At 35.7% G+C, this 17,316-nt stretch overlaps 1 protein-coding gene across 7 annotated transcripts in view; it reads left to right on the top strand.

Annotated features, from left to right (window-relative positions):
• Nucleotides 1-17,316, top strand: part of HS3ST5 (heparan sulfate-glucosamine 3-sulfotransferase 5) — a 206,272-nt gene that overhangs the window by 56,889 nt on the left and 132,067 nt on the right. For 4 of the 7 annotated variants that reach the window (XM_069851742.1, XM_069851741.1, XM_069851740.1 and 1 more), the window contains exon 1: nucleotides 8,163-8,326. The exons of the other annotated variants lie outside the window; for them this stretch is intronic. The gene's annotated coding sequence lies outside the window, so the exon portion shown is untranslated. Of the gene's footprint in view, nucleotides 1-8,162; nucleotides 8,327-17,316 lie in introns of those variants that run through there. 7 annotated transcript variants of the gene reach the window in all.

The following is a 17,316-nucleotide window of genomic DNA, read 5'->3' as shown; positions in this document are numbered from 1 at the left end:
ATCAATGATTAATGAACTGCTCTTTTTTTTCCTTCTTATTTTTGGGTTCATGTTGCTGACAATCTCAGCAATTAAATGTTATGGTTATTATTTATGTGGCTGATATTTTATATTTATCCTTAAGTCTGGTTAGATTGGGAAAAGTGGATTGTATGTTTGGAAAGCAATATTTACTTGTAGTCACTGATATACTATTTCTCTCCTTTGAAGATTTTGCTAAAATTAGATTAGTATTGTGGTTAGCTCATCCTATAGAGATAGTATTCTCTGAGACTGATTATGCATACAATAAGATTTTCAAAATGCCTAGCTTGTTAAAGTATTGAAAGTGGAGTCATTTTTGCTGAACTGACAAAAAAGAGTCCATACTTGCACTGTATTTTTCTATGACATTGTTTAACAATAAAAACAATCCAGTTTCAAATCCAGTTACAGGTTCTGCATTACTTCTAGCAGGCTTTCCATTGACATATAAGAGTGTTTCTGTAGTGGAAAATAGTTCATTTAGCATCCCCCTGTCAGCTTATAGCTATAGGAATCAAAGTCCAGTTCTGCTTAGAATTCTCATATTGTTCTGACTAAATTCAAAGGTTGAACTTTACAGTTAAAAATAACTTATTCATAAAGCAATTAGTTGTTCCATTGACTTAATTACTTTTAAATATCCTAAAATATTAGTCAATGGAAGATAATTTCTACTAAAAAATGCTTTAATTTCTATTTTTATTTATAATTACCCATACATTTCCACAATTTCTCCTTCAGTACAAGTGTACTCTGCTGTCACTTCTTCAAAATGCCTTTCATGATATATTTGAAAAGAAATGTTACTTTCACAGCTGTGCAGTAGTAAAAGGATTCCTTCTACCTCATTGCTGCTATAGGGCTGCTGAATAAAGTACAGAAGTAAACAGTACTCATTATCACAGAATCACAGAATCACTAGGTTGGAAAAGACCGAAAGGATCATTGAGTCCAACCATATGATTGCTTGCTAATAGAAGTAGACTCCTATTTAACCTGTGTAACCAAAGAACACTAGTACATCATTTCAAATCTAACATGTTACACTGTACCTATCAAGTGACAATATGAACTTCTTTCAATACTGAACTGGTATACAACATATGTATTTTCTTAGTTAAGCTGGTTTTCTGAGGGCTGATTGTATATCAGTATATAGAAGGTTGGTTAAAAGATATTTTTTTCTTTGTTTTGCTGCCTGATTAGGTTCTTCTTAATGCAGGTCCAGAAATGTTCAAGGTGAAAATTTTGTAGTTTGCAGAGCACATTTAGAATTATACTCTATTCCTTTAATGATGTTTTAATAATTCTATCTGGAAGAAATCTTTGAATCCTTATTCCTAAGTCTAATCAACTGCTAATTATTCCTAGCCTGCAAAAAAAAGAACAATAACAAAATATTTGTGAGTTTAAGCCCTTAGCACAATATATAGCTGTTATTGTTGGTACAGTAAACACTTTTAGAAGCTGATTCATGCAGTGTTTAATGCATCATTCTAGATTGCTTTTTGAATGTCAGTTAGATTAATCTGAAAATGTAATAGCAATAGCTAACTACATGAGAGGATTTATATACATTTTACTTCAATGTCTTGACATTATACACATGTATGAAAGAGAGAAGAGAAGGAAGGTTACAGGGAAGCATGATTCACAATTACCTACTGGATTTTAGAAATAAATAAAAGTAAACTGGGAAGATGCACCACCACAGAGAGGCGTCAGCAATTTATGCAGTCATGAAGACTGTCAAGAAGTGTACTGTTTATCTTTTATAACAGAAGTTGATCCTTGTCACTTTAAAGGGAAAATCAAGATCAGTTCTGAATAGAAAAATTAAATTAAAAGCAGAGGATTAGATAAATTTTGAACATTGAAAAAGGACTAAAAACTGGAGACAATATTTGTAATTTCATTTGTAGTCCACTTTAACATAATACTTCTTGTATTCAGTGTAGCACAGAGACAAGTTGCTACATAAAAAAGAGTTCATTTTATTATGCCATAATGAGATCTGGAACAAGACTCAGCTATGCTGTATGAAGGAAGAAGGCCTTTCTGGAACTAAAGGGTCCATTTTTAAGAAGTTGTTGCTCTTTTACTCAGTGTTTAAATCAGCAAGATGGCCTTTTACTAGTTGTTTACATAGTTGTTCAGGTAGGCAGAGCATAAGCTACTGGTCTTTTTAGAAGCAGGAGGTTGGGCGTCAGCTCCTCATAGAAAGTACCCTGTAACTTGTCAGAAATGTTCTGTTCTAGCTGAATATTCAAAATTATCTCAAGGTATAGTCCCATGTAGATTAAGTAACAATATTTAAGGGCAGAGAATTTTATTTCAATCAAACACAAGTTTTATTTACTTATTCGAAGCATATGATGTCCTTGGTCATTATAAATATTTTTTGGTATAGTCCAGTATAGCTGAAATAAAATAAAAACCAGCAGTCTGAGTGTGAAGAATACATACATGGATATCTAGAGAATTAAGAAACTTTAGATTTTTGACAGTTAGAAGGAAGAAAGTATGTTCAGCTAATTAATAGTACCTACTTCAAAGAGTCACAGTGTAACTTAACGTTTAATTCTCTGTTCTGGCTTCTCTTAAAATTTTAGATGACAGAACAAGTCTCATACGAATACTGTATCTAACATCACAAATTTACTGCTGAAACAGATTCTGAACTCAGTATCTTTCCTTAAAACCAAGTTAAGAGTTTAGAATTTCATCTAGGCTTTATCAAAAACATGTCATCCTTGGGGTAGCAATTATTGCTGCCGTCTTGTTAGGTGATGGATAAAGCACATTTAAATCAGCAAAATTTTACAACTTTTTCTGGAAATTCTCATTATAGTTCATGATGACTATATTGCACCTATCAGTTTTAGAATCTGCATATGCTTTAGCATTTCAAACAATCAATACTAAGCCTAGTAAAACTGATTTTTTTTATTGATGATTTGGTGACTAATCGATTGAATTTGGATCTTCTGAATAAAATGTATTACTGAGATTATCTAAAGAGTTCAGAAAACTGTATGTCAACCAAATACAGATGTAATCAAATTTAAGGGTCATAAAAGCCTCATGATGTGAAAGCAGATGAAATGATTGTCTAGTATGTAAATAATAAAGAGAGCATTCTGACTATGGTATATATTGAAATCAAACCATAGATTTTTTTCTCTAAATAATTACTTCTTTATTATCTCAGAAATTAAATCTTTTCTGAAAAAAAACCTAAGAAATGGAAGAAACCTATGAGGGAAGCTGATGAGCTCCCACATAAGGAGATGCAAAAATCAAAATATGTGAAAGCTGCTATGTAATCTAACTATAGGTAGTGAATGATGCTCAACCTCAAAGCAGCCACCTGCAGAATGGATGTGTCTTGGAGACAACTGTGTCACTGCTGAGAGGATGCTACTAAGATGACTTGAGATTGCTTTATCTGAGGTGAAGTTCCATGTTCAGTGGGGCAGGGATTAAAAAGAATAAATTAATATCTTTTAGAAGCTTGTGAAAAGGGCAAAGAATTGAGAGGGCCAGGGAACAAAGCACAAAGGTAATGATCAAAGCAGAAACCTGTGCAAACCCATAAAAAATAGGAAAGAAAAATTTGATGAGGGTAGGATGATAAGACAAACATGAAGGATGATAGTAGATCATTCTACTGGAAATCTAAGATACATTAAAGTGTATTAATGGAGAAAATATAGGAATAAAATACAAGAGCTAGAAATCTCACCACAAGATGAAAATATGGTTTAATTGGTATAATAGAGGCATAAAAACTACCCCTCTTAATTCATAAGAGAAATATAATACAAGGTTACAGTTTGTCCAAGGACAGACAGTGGAATGAGGGAAATATTCTTTGCCTGATACATCACAAATGCTCCCTTTTAACTTCAGATTTGAATCACTAGAAGACAATAGACTTAATGCAGATCGGGTGGAAGAGAGTGTATATTTTATGTGTATGTGGCAGAATTACTGAGAGATATTTGGGGATTTTGGCTGTGGATGGAGAGTATGGCAGTATCCAGCATCTTCTAAGAATGTGGCCGTGAAAAGATTTGGATACAAAAGTTCAAGAAAGGATTTAGAGGGAGACATTTTTATGGTTTAATTCCAGCCAAAAGAAAGATATTCACTGATACTATGAAGGCTGAAGACAACTTGTGTGCGAATGACAGTAAATTGACAGAGTTCACAGCTTTTCAGAAATGAGCTCAGGGAGCAGAATAGCAAAACAAAAATAAGCAGTCAAATTCAACAGACACTGAGATTTGAGAAGTGAGCTCAAGGGGAGAGGAGTTACACGGAACAAGTTATTCCTTTAGGAATCAGTTTCAAAACTAGAAGGTCAAATTGTTCTGTTCTTAAGGAAATATAGAAGGGGATCAATTTGGCTAAATCATTAACTGTTTATTAACTCTCAAACAAGCAGAAAACCTAAGGAAAGGGAAAAGTAGGTTGGGTTACTACAAAAAAATTGTAGGGAAGAAAGCAAATAACCACAAAGATACAGTACATAGAGCTACAGTAGAAGGATGCTAAAGCTTCTCTCTCCATAAAAACAGCTAATAAATACTTTTGCAATAAAATTAACAAGTAGTAGCTGATAGTTAAAAGTAGATGATCCTAGAAAGGTCAAAATGTTTAAAATTTTCACAAAAATATTGAGTGCTTAACACACTGAATATCAGTGGCAAAGGTCAGCATAGAATAGAAAACAAATGTATTCTAGACTATTAAAATAGTAACATTCAGTATGTGATTAGAGTTTACAAGTTAGCCAGCCACAGTTCTTTAGGAACTGGGTGATGAAAAGTTGAAATTATTAGCTCGTACCTTTTAGAACTTGTAGAAGACAGGTATGGAACTGAGAACCAAAAAGAATGATGTTTACCACTCTCTAATGGCGGGGGGGGGGGGGGGTGGGTGGGGAGGAGAATTTGTTAAAAATTAAAAAACTGACAATACCAAAATCCAACTATTTATAAATGTCAGGTTGATAGCAGAAAGATGTATAGAAATTAGTAGAGAATTGTGAAGAAGATACTCTATTTAATCTTATTCTTATAGACAAGTGGACCCTATGGAGAGAGAGAAATGCTTTAGTGAAGTTTGTGACATGATTTTATATGATTTTTTTTAAAGGAAGTAAATACACTGTAAACATAATATCTAAAACAATAAAAAAAGGACTTCTTTCTGAAGGGAAGGTTTAGATTGGATATTAGGAAATATTACTTTGCCAAAAAGATTGTCAAGAATTGGAACAGGCAGCAGGCAGTCCAAGGAAGTGGTTGAGTCACCATCCGTAGATGTATCTAAAATGTGTGTGGATGTGGTGCTTCAGGACAGGGTTTCATGGTGAACTTGGCAGTGTTAGTTTTATGGTTGGACTTGATGATTTTAAAGGTCTTTTCCAACCTAAATGGTTACGTGATTCTGTGATTAGCAATCTTTATTCACTCTGACACTATTCACTCATCAGACTCAAAACAAATTTTCAGATGAATCACAGTAGTATGAAAGACAGGCTTCTATGGGTTGTGCTTGAAACAGATGGACTAACAGGAAAAAGGGGCCAGAAAAGTAAGATAAATCTCACAAGAAAACATCTGACTCTTCTGTTCACCCTGGTCACTTATTACAACTTATTTATTTTTATATTCACAAGTTAGACTTAAATTATATTATCTATAGCCTAGAGCAGTAAGCATTTGTAAAAGACTAAACTATATTTTGCTATCTGCTTAATACTATGTTATCTATTTTTTTGGCAAATATTGACTAAAAAAACTTTCTGTCTACTTCTACTCTTCTTCAACATTATTCTCTTCTGCAAGGAGTACGGATAAAAGAATATTAATCTTTTAATATTTTCTTTAAAATACATTGTATACCTAAAATCTAGTGTAGGATTCAGCGCATATATCTCAGCTTTGTAGTTGTATCTGGAAAACCACCAACAGATTTTTTGGCAATTCAGTTTCTACAAGGTAACTACAATTACACAAAGGAAGTATTTTTTGCACTTCTCTTCCAGTGAAAGAGAGTAGAGTCAACAGTGCATTGCAGAACTTGTTATAGTTTCTTGATTTCTGCTGAGACCATGAACAGCAACTGGTGATCTCTGTGTTTAGTGCTCTATTCAGAGCAAGGATATGATGGTTGTCATAATATTTATACTGCAATTTTGTAATAGGAGAACTATGGAAAAGTTCAATGTGATGCTAGCTCACTAGGCACCATAAAGTTGCAATACACCTGAATCATTCAGAAGGGAAATATGGTGTAGAAAATCTCTTTTCTGAAAGGGCTGTCAAGCATTGGAACAGGCTGTCCAGGGCAGTGATTGAGTCACCATCCTTGGAGTTATTTAAAAAAAAAGTGTACATCTCTTAGGGGACAGGGTTTAGTGATGAACTTGGCAGTGTTATGTTTACAGTTGGACTTGATGATCTTAAAGGTCTCTTCCAACTTAAATGATTCTATGATTCTACAAAAATAAGAAGGAAGCTTAAAAAATACAGTAAGAAAGACAGAAGAAGAACAGAAGCTACATGTTATAAAAAAACTAATAGGTCATATAATTCTGTGAACTATTTGATTGAGGCATTCCAAATTAGAGTGGAAAAGTTGCTATGAACTTTGTAAATGGCTAGAAGTACAACTTTATCCAACAAAAGTGTGGAAGAATGCTTGCAAGTTCCTGCACATTGATAAATCCGTAGGAGCAACTGAATGGTTTATGAAATTCTACCAGTTACCTTATGTAACCTGACTGCCTCCAATTTTCTCACTCCTCCCATTCTTAAACCATCAATATTCCTTCTGCTACAGAACTTTCCTTACCCTAGTGCACATAATGAAATAGCAGTAAGAGAAAAGAGAGATTTTTCTTCTTAGCAAGGTCATCACTACTAGGTGGAAATAAACACTCTTCCTTGAAAATATGTTTATTATGCCTGAGATGCCTGACACTGCTTTGATCAATATTTTTTTTTCTCATCACTGAAGAAATGGAAATACAATTTGTTTTTCAGTCCTCTATTCTTTGTGAAGTTGTATGATTGTTATTACGAAATCTTTTGAAAACTAGCCACCTGTACTCCCCAAACCATGGGAAAAAAAATAGCCTGTTGGTCTTTAAACAAAACACAGATACATTATCCAGCTTTGTTTTGGAAGAAAAGCAATGTTCAAAGTTTAAACAATTTCCAGCTAAATCTGAGAGTAACAATCTAAGTGAATGCTGTAAAATTCAACACCCCACGGGCTTTATTTTCTGCTATGTTTGTTTTATGGATACATTGGGTTTGTATATGTCATATGATCTGTTGCATGTGCAAAATTTTGAGAGCTTAGAATGGCATCAAACCAGGGAACACTTCCTAAGGCAGAAACCATAAATTAAGGGATCAACTAATTCTGATATTGGCCTACGTGTCAGTCTATATCAGGAGAAAGTAGTTCCTTGTTTCATTTAAAAATCACACTTAAAGCAGCTTGGAAAATACTAAAAAGAGCAGGTTTGTATTTTAAAATGTTACTCAAGATAGATAACTTATTATTAGAACATATATTTACTATTAAAATATTCTCAAACTGTAAAATCAAATTAAACCAACAACAACAAAAAAACCAACAAAACCTTGCACTACAGAATCTTAGTTTCCACACATTTTACTGGGGGTTCCAACATCCCCAATATTATAAAGTCTGGAATATCACAGCTACTGTGTTCAGTCTAATAACCTTCTCATCAGCTCTTATTTTCATAGCTTTCCCTTCTGCTATTTTAGAGAAAACTGTGCAGGTAGTGTTTAAAAACAACACTACTAATTACTAATTTGAAGTCAAGGAACAGACCTCCCAGGTATGTTTAATCTTTGACCAGAGCTTGGAAAGTTTCAAAAATGATCTTACAAAACCATGCCCTACCCTAGAAATTGCATAATATTATACCTCTGTGCAAGGTTTCAGAGTCAGGAGACTACAGACACTGAATCAGATTTCTGTGTACTCTGCCTGGGGTCAGTGACAAATCAACAGCTGCTTGTTTCCATCTCTAATAATCCATCTACTTCTGCTACATAAAAAAACAAGACAAGTTTGAATTCATGTGATTCGTCTCAGGCGAGACAGGGGGGTGGATTACTGAGTCTACAGGTTTTAGACCAGGTGCATTGTTGTCAGCTAAGCAGAATGGATAGTGCTGATTATTAATTACTGTGTACTTGCATAAGTCGCAGAACATACAGTAAAAAGAGGAAAAAATATTTACAAGGTAAGTAATTTTGTTTAATATAATCTGCGTAATATAGCAACATTGTCTTGAGATTAGAAAGTTTTTAAAATAGACTAGATGTGTGCTTCCTCATGAAAGCTGTCTTTTAGCTACTACAGTACCTGATTTTTACACAATTTTCTGCAATGTGATTATATTTCTAGAAGATGCTAAATCAATTGTAAAGGTAGAGACTAATGCAGTAAAAATTTTTACTGGTGACGATAATGAGATTTATTGATATCTCCTGCTTCTTCTTTGGGGAGTGAAAGAGTGAGAGTTTTTAGAAATGTAGTTATAGTCTTCTGATTCTCAAAGGCCACCTCTAGTTTTAATAATTTATAACAATGTAAAAAGTAGCCTGTTGAAGTCAAAGGGCATTCCTTTCCATGCTTTTCCCTGTCCTCTGAAAACCTGCCTGCTGGGAGTTGTCAGAAGGGGTGCTTGTTCTCTGAGACACTCCTGTAACAGTAACCTTTCTGCATAGAAAGCTCAAAGTGATGGTTGTAACATTAAAATACTCCAACAAAGCAAATAATATTATAGATAGCCTTGTACTGATTTCTCCATAACTTAAGTGGCTGAGACACAATAAAAAAATTATGTATACCATGCATTTCTTAAATATGCTGTTTCATATAATAAATACCTCAATGCAAAGGATTTTTTTTAAAAAAATAAGATCTTTTATAAGGCCAATCTAAAGCCTCTTGACCCAGATGACTTCAAAGATTCAAAATAAGAGGTACAATGAGCTTCAGATCAGGTTATGAATTTCACTCTGCTTTCCACTGTCACTACCTGCCAAGTCTACCTGTCAGCCTTTTGTACATGTTTGTGATACTGCCAGAGATGTTTCTGACATGACTCAATCACTCTCAATGACATTTAGAATGTAATAACATTTAGAGGTTAACGAAGAAAGACCCTTTTTAAAAGTAATCAGTTATTTGAAAAATTGAGAAGGCATGTGGATAGATCATCTCGAAATAATACAGATTGGCTTGCTAAAAGTTTTCTCGATTTGCCATTATGTCTTCTATCATATTTATGTTGTTAAAAATAAACCAAACTACATAATTCCCTGGGTGAAAAAAACCTTGTACTGCAAGTCTGAAAAGTGAGTTTGAGACCTGAGCAGCCCCAGATACAGATTCTGCTAAGATATAACTCAGTTTAAACTAACTCAAGGTTTAGATTTATTCACAGAGAAAAGGGCATTTTTTTCTAGATCTAAATAATTAGGCCATTAGAAGTCCAAATGCACTTCTTAAATTAACAGCCAGTATAGTTTATGAACTGTTATATCTGTGCATATAGAATTTGCCCCATGATATTCAAGAAACAGCATTCACAACCTGTTTAAGCTTAAAATGATCTCACAAATGCATGATTTCACACAGACTGTATTTTGGTACCCTTTTCTCAAGGTGGCAGAGGCACAGGTTACAGAAACACCTGAAAATAATGTTTTTATCTCACCATACAAATGTGAAGAACTCATTGCTATTGAGCTGCTATGTGAACACTTAAGAGCAATAAAAAATTCTGAAAACCTGCATAACCTTGTGTGGAATATACAGATGTGGTTTAATTTGCATTTCAGACTTGTTTCTTTCACTTTATTAATATCAATATTTGTCCAAGTACCAGTGTTCATGTGAGCATCCTGCACAGAAAACAGACAACACATTCCATTTCTCCTATCAGTTTGAGGAACCTCATGCCCCATATGTTGGGTAGGACAACAACTTCTTACAGAATTAATAATATGTAGCTATTTCAAAGCTTAACCTTCCACATCCTTTGAAACATAGCTGTATCTCAAAGGCATTTGAATACTCATCTAAACTCAGCTAAACCAAACTAAGCTAAACTAAACTAAACACTCAGCTAAGCAAGCTCAGTAACAGACATTCTTCTAATCCTTCCCCTGAAGCAACAGCCCCCTCAAAAGTGGAAAGGCTGACTGGAGAGTGAGCTGGATACATGTAAAAAGCCTGCAAGGAGCAGCCTAAAATTCAGTCCCTGACAGTTAAAAGGTTGGACCTAGGTTATATGCTACTTGAGTCAGCTGTGTGCTCTTGCACCATGAAGGCTAACTACACACCAGACAGCATTTTCAAGTTATTTGCAGACATTTGAGTAAAGTGACTTTTTCCCTAAAATTGGCATTTATGAGACTTCTTACAGAGAAATGTGTCCAGTTTGGGACCCTCAATACATGACAGATGTGGACACAGTAGAGCAAATCCAGAGGATAGACATCAAAATAGTAAATGGGATGGAGCACATGAGGTGTATGGAATGGCTGGTAGCAGGGAAGGTTGAGCTAGGCTTCTCCCAAATGTGCAGAACAAAAGGGTGTGTGTTATAATGCTTGATATCCCACTTAAATATTGGAGAAAACATTTTTTTTATCCTTTCAAAGTAAGAGCAGTCAAACACTGCACAAGAGTTGCCCAGGGAGTCTGGGGGATAATTGTTCTTTGGAGATATTCAAAACTTGGCTGCATATTACTCTGAGTAAATTCTAAGTCTAAATTCTAAGTAAGATCTAATGTTAAAAGTGACCCTGCTTTGAGCTTGGAGTTGAACCAAACGACATCCGTAGGTCACTTCAAATCTAAATTATTTTATTATTCTGATATAAAAATAAATGCCTTTCAACTGTATAATCTTTCTCTGCCAGCACCCTCAAATCTTTCTCTTCTGCAGATTTATGAAAGACCTTTTTGTGTCGTATCACAATAACTCATCGCAATCAAAAATTTTGCAGCTTACCTCTCACAAAAAGATCCCCAGATTGCTTTCTTTACTACCTACTGTTTTATTAAAATATTTACAACATTGAAATTCTCAGTCACCTTCTCTTGTTAATGAAAATGTCTGTGAGATATATTCAATTTGTTTTCAGATAAGATCTTTGATCCCAGACAAGCCAGCTATCCAGTCTGCCTTTCGGACCTAATTATATGTTCTAAAATCCAGAGTACATCTTTTTTCTAAAGCACACTTGATGCACTATGGATTTATTATCTGCTCCACATACAGAACAGTGGGAAATCAATGTGCACACAACTTATTTGTCTTCTAATAGCCGATAATAAAAAAATGAAAAGTCAATGTACTGACTGTACATTCATATTCACTGTCCAAAATGTGGTCTGTGCAGAATGGAAGAATAATAGAAGGGAAATGAAAGTTTTTTGTGATTTTTTAAGGCAAATCATCTGCTAGTATAAATTACTGAAATGTTCTCAAAGTCAATAGAGCTATGAAAACTTACAGCATCTACAAATCTGTCTCTTCTAAGTCTTAATTTTCTGCATTGTAGTTAGATTTTGAATCAAAACACTTTAATCTCTGTTGGAGCTCACCCAACACTTGCTGAGGTCAGTGTAAATGTTTCTAGCAAAGGCAAGGGGCTTTTAGAGTCATCGAATCATTTAGGTTGGAAAAGGCACTTAAGATGAAGTCCAGCCATTAACCCAGCACTGCCAACATTTAAGTTACTTGCATTGCAATTATTACCTCAGGTCTTTCAAAATGACTTTATATATCTGGGGGGAAAAAAATCAGGAGCTCTGGGATATGCATAGAAATTATTTTAATACATACCAAGGAAAGAAACTAACCTTTAGATTGATTCCAATGCCTTTGCATCCTTAAGAATGAGATGTCATTAGTCAAGATCTGCTGTTTTCTGAAAATCATTTTTATGGAAAGTGCCTCTTTTGGCATTTTCACATTATGCCAGTCTCTCTTTTTTTATCCAACACACACCACCCCCCCAATTTACAAACATCCCCTTAAAGTTAAGTTCTTCAAGGAAGTTCTAAAGGACATATCTTTTGAGAGCAGCATTATCAGAAAAGTGGCGTATTTATTATTATGCTGAAAGGCAGTTCAAGTGTCTCACTGCTAACAGTGTTTCAAAGAGGTAGAAAATAAAGTTCTGTTAGAGAATCCATAATGTTTTCGATAGGGATAATGGAAGAAAAACACCATTAAAAATCTGTATGACCCTTGTCCTGCTACATCTAATAGATCTAAATGCCTATCTCTTTCGTTTCTTTTTTTATCAAAGAGAAAAACTTGAACAGCTTCCCAGGTAGCCATATGTGAAGAAAATACTGGATTGTAGAAGAGGGAGTATTTTAGTTTTTGGGGTTTTTTTCAAGACCAGTTACCCTTTTGATCATAATATTTAAAAATGTTAAGTAATAAAACTGCTGCATGAAACTTGGATATGATGCCACATAAAAACTTCTCATGCAAATTCTTATTTTTCGCTATAACATAAACATTTGGCACTAATTTCACATTAAATAGCTCAGTCATGAAAGAATTTGAGTTTGTGCTCAGTTGATGCTCTGCTGAAGTGTATGAATGAATAGACATGTAAAAAAGCATGAAGGAAAACCTGACATTTATTTTTGCTATCTAGTTCTCTATCATTATTCGTACTATTAGCAAATTTTACTTAAATGAAGACACTTTTTTAAACTTCAAAAGAGAGCTTTTGAATATTGTTAGAATAAATCTCACGTGGAAACAGCAGTCGTGTCCTCTACCATGGCTATACGTATGGATATGATTTCAAAGTTTTTTTCTAAAAAAAAGACCTCTTTAGGCATAATTAAAAAAGAATATTTGAAGGTTTTTAATTTCAGTGTGACTATTCTCAAGGACTAATGTCTGCAGCATTGGGATGACAGTTTATTAGCCCCTGATGCTGGATTGTGAAGAAAATTTTTTGGCTGCTAGAATTCTTCCTGCTAGTAAAATTTCACTGCAGTTGATAATAGGTATCTCTTTCATTATTATTCTTTTTGGCCATTTGTGTTGTCTCTGTAGTATTGCATTACAGTCTTGAATAATGATACAGTTTGTCATGAAGAGCTTATATAAAAGATCTAATATTATTTTCATATATATTACTTGACTTCTTTCTCTAATATTAATATATATCTTAATTATTACATTAATTAACAGAAGTATTAATTCACGATATCTGGGACAAAGAAGGAAGTAACAGGTTTTGCTTTTTTAAAAATTTACTTCATTAAAACTTTTAAGGTATTACACAGGTTCTCCAGGTACGATTTCTGCTAGATTTGCTCATGGAGAATGTTGTAGAGATAATTGATCCAGTCTGTTGTTAGCCTTCAGTACTGCCAGTGGAAGTTCTGTTTAACTAACTCAATCTTTTTACTAGGAAAGTTCAGATGTCCTTAGTTTTTAAGGGCTGAGCTATATTTTTTATGGTTTTCTTTTTCAGAAGATTAGGACAGATTAAGACAGGTTCCGTTTGAAGATCTTTAAACTTTTTTGTGCTAGAAGGGCAACAAAGATGGGAAGATGATGCTGAATGACTCTTATGATGGATAATATTTTAGGCTTAAAAGTGAAGAAATAAGACAAAACCCCCATGTTTTCCAATTGTGGCAAAGGCTGCCAATGCAGGAGCACAGCTACCAACAGAGTTACAGATCGGATTTGTACACATTGATCCAGAGAAAACTTTGAATCTGCCTATTGAAAATGATGCCAGCTGTCTTCAACTCCTCTGGGACAAATAAGCCAGATGGAGGTTGCCAGAACAATATAACCATGTACGTTCCTTGCCAATATGTCTCTTTATGCCAGTGGGATTTGGGGAAAGCACTGGAGCTAACTATGTCGCAGGAGAACTCCTCAGTTGAGGCTTTCTTCTTCCTTTGTCCAGGAGATGTAATGGAAAAAGAAGAAAGGAAAAAAGAAATGCCAGTGACTATATCTCTTCATCTTCCTGGCCATATTTAAGTTGCTATCATCATCTTCATCATCATCATAACTACAGTGCAGTAGTAGTACAAAGAGTATTGCAAAGCTGCAAATAAGTTTTTCCTTTGTGGTTATTCTGACAGTATTTTGCATAGGATTTTATCAGTTAATGTAGATTTTCAGTATGTTTCCTCTATGTTGGTTGTTTTGTCAGTAAATAAGAATCCGTTATGGTCTCAGTACCATATCTTGTGATTTGATTGCTGTTTAAATCCTTTATGTGTGACATTTCTCAGGACTTAGTTCTCTGAATTCCAAAATAGTTCCACTTGAATTGCACTTGATTTCCAATTCATCATGCAGTGGATTGTGTAAATCTACTGCTAACAATGACCATTCCCTGCTCCTTTTCACTTGTATGTACCACACTCATTCCCTTTAAAGGGAGAATCATGGAGTCACAGAATATTTTTGGTTGGAAGTGGCCTTTAAAGGTCATCTAGTCCAACACCCCTGCAATGAGCAAGGATATCTTCAACTAGATCAGGTAGCCCAGAGCCCTGTCCAACCTGACCTGGAATGGCCACCCCTCTGGGCAACCTATTCCAGTGCCTCACTACCCTTTCATAAAAAAAAATCTTCCGTATATTTAGTCTGAATCTACCCTCTTTTGCTTTATAACCATTACTCCGTGTTCTGTCTCAACAGGCCCTAGTAAATAGTTTGTCCCACTCCTTATAAGCCTCCTTTAATTACTGAAAGGCCACAATAAAGCCTCCCCAAAGCCTTCTCTTCTCTAGGCTGAACAACACCAACTCTCTCAGTCTTTTCGCATGGGAGAGGTGTTCCATCCCTCTGATCACTTTTTTGGTCCTCCTTTGAATCTACTCCAACCAGCCCATGTCTTTCCTGTGCTAATGGCTCCAGAGCTGGACACAATACTCCAGGTGGGATTTCACAAGAGCAGAGTAGAGCAGCAGAATCACATCCCTCATCCTACTAGCCATGCTTCTTTTGATGCAGCCTAGGATACAGTTGGCCTTCTGGGCTGTCAGTGCACATTGCTGACTCACGTTCTGCTTTTCGTCTGCCCAATACCCCCAAGTCCTTTTCAACAGACTTATTTGTGTTCAGGTTCCTCAGGTGGTCATGAATCAGATCTTCTCTTACAATGAGAGGGACTTTACACCTGTAATCCCCATCTTGCAGTCCGTCCACTTGATACGTGTGGGAAGAGAGGTTGCTGGTGAAGACTGAGGCAAAAAAGTTGCTGAGTCCTCATCCTTCTCCTTATCTCTTGTTGCCAGTTTGCCAGTCTTGCTCATCAGGGAGGGTACGCTTTCCTTGACCTTCCTTTTCTGACTAACATATCTGTAGAAGCCCTTATTATTTTTTGCATCCCTACACAACCGGGCAGCATTCCTATACCCTTCCCAGGATACCTGTCCCTGTTTCCACTGCCTATGCATTTCCTTGCCCTTTAGTTTGATTAGCAGGTCTGAACTCAGCAATGCCAGTCTCTTGCTTTTCTTTCCTCATTTTTTACACCTGTGGACCAAGAGCTCTTGTGTTCTATGGAAAGCATCCCTAAAGATGTGCCAGAACTGTCTGTTCCCTTATCCCTGAGGGCAGTTTCCCAGGGGGTCCTATTGACTAACTCTTTGAAGAGCTGGAAGTTTGCTTTCCTAGAATTCAGAATCCTGACTTTACTCTTCACCACTCGGTAGCGGAGCTCTTGTGGAGGCTGAAGAGCTAGGGACAGCTAGGTCTCTCTATCCATAACTATTGATGGGGTAGGACCAACCTGGTGGCCATTTGATCTGATTTAATAGTCAGCTGTTAACATAGCCAGACCTAAATCTGTGCCTAAAAATGTTTTGTACAAGCTCTGTTCCACTGTGCCCTTCTGGGACCTTGGCTTTCTGCATTTCTAGAAGGGTTTTTTTAAGTTTGCAGCTATTTACAAAGCACAGATGTTGTTTCTTCTTGTCCCTATCATGGCTGTATGGGAAGTGGTAATCTAACAGTGAGTTATTATGCTAAAAAATTCTGCTGTCTGCTTCTCAGGTGCACATCACAAAAAGACTAATCTTGAACGGATTTTTCTGTTTGTTATGAGAGACAAAATGAGACACACATATTTAGGTACATAAAAGTGTTTTTTCTCTTCTTTCCTTTCCTTCATTATGTAGAGTAAGAGAGAAGGATAGCTGCAATTATTCAGAGGTATCAGGAAAGACATGTTATTTTACCTTGATTGTAAGTCAATCATTTAAATTCAATAAATTTGCTTTTGAATAGGGAAGTTACCTGGCTTGCAAGCTAACTGTACCACCAATGAGGTGATGTTTCCAAAGCAAGTTGCCCTTTCTGCACTTAGGATATCTGTGGTTCACAGGCAATACTGTGGTGTTAAGTTTTCCTTACTTACTTACCTTTTAATTATACATCCTTACAATTACATGTGCGCTGTGTCATCCATGTTTTCACATTGTCTGGGGCACTCCATAATCCCAGAGGATCAGGAGCTGGCTATAACAATCTATGCACGTATTCTGAAAGCAGCAATAGGCTTCTAATAGGTATGTTCCTGCCGGAGGTTAGAACAGCAAACAGCAATAAATTTCCAGTAAGTCTGTCCAACTCACAACCAGATGCTTAGTGAAACTGCATTCACCCTGTTTTACTGGGAGGAGGATTAGAAACTACAAAGAGCAGAGGCCTCTAAAAGGACAACATGTTCCCATTTCTCCATTGATAATGAAAACGAAGCCAGGAGCTACTGGCATAGAGTGGTACATGGGCAAATCTGCAAATCTTCTTGGGGACCTGCAGATGTCAACTGACCTCCAAATAGCAAGGAATGGCCATAGATGGCATATTTGTATGACTTGTTCGTATGCATTTTCACATTGATACGAAAGGCTTTGCTGAAGTTCTTATCTCAAAATAAGCCAAGCTGCCATTTCCAGGCACAAGGTTGCATAACCAACTCGTTCCCTGCTGCAGGCTCCTTTTAACTGAGTAGTTATTACTGCAAGCAGTATTCAGTTACACAGCTATCATCTCTCACCGTATCACAATGAACTTCCCTTCCTTTTTGTAAGGAAAAAGTAAGCAATCTCAGTGGCACATACTAAAATATATCATGGTGACTTCAGATTTTGCATACTGTTGGGTATTTTTCCTCCATGCTCTCCTCCACCCTGAGTGGTAAGCTC

Source organism: Phaenicophaeus curvirostris, chromosome 2 (assembly GCF_032191515.1).
Source record: "Phaenicophaeus curvirostris isolate KB17595 chromosome 2, BPBGC_Pcur_1.0, whole genome shotgun sequence".
NCBI classification, from domain to species: domain Eukaryota; kingdom Metazoa; phylum Chordata; class Aves; order Cuculiformes; family Cuculidae; genus Phaenicophaeus; species Phaenicophaeus curvirostris.
This window is presented reverse-complemented; position numbering and strand designations above follow the sequence as displayed.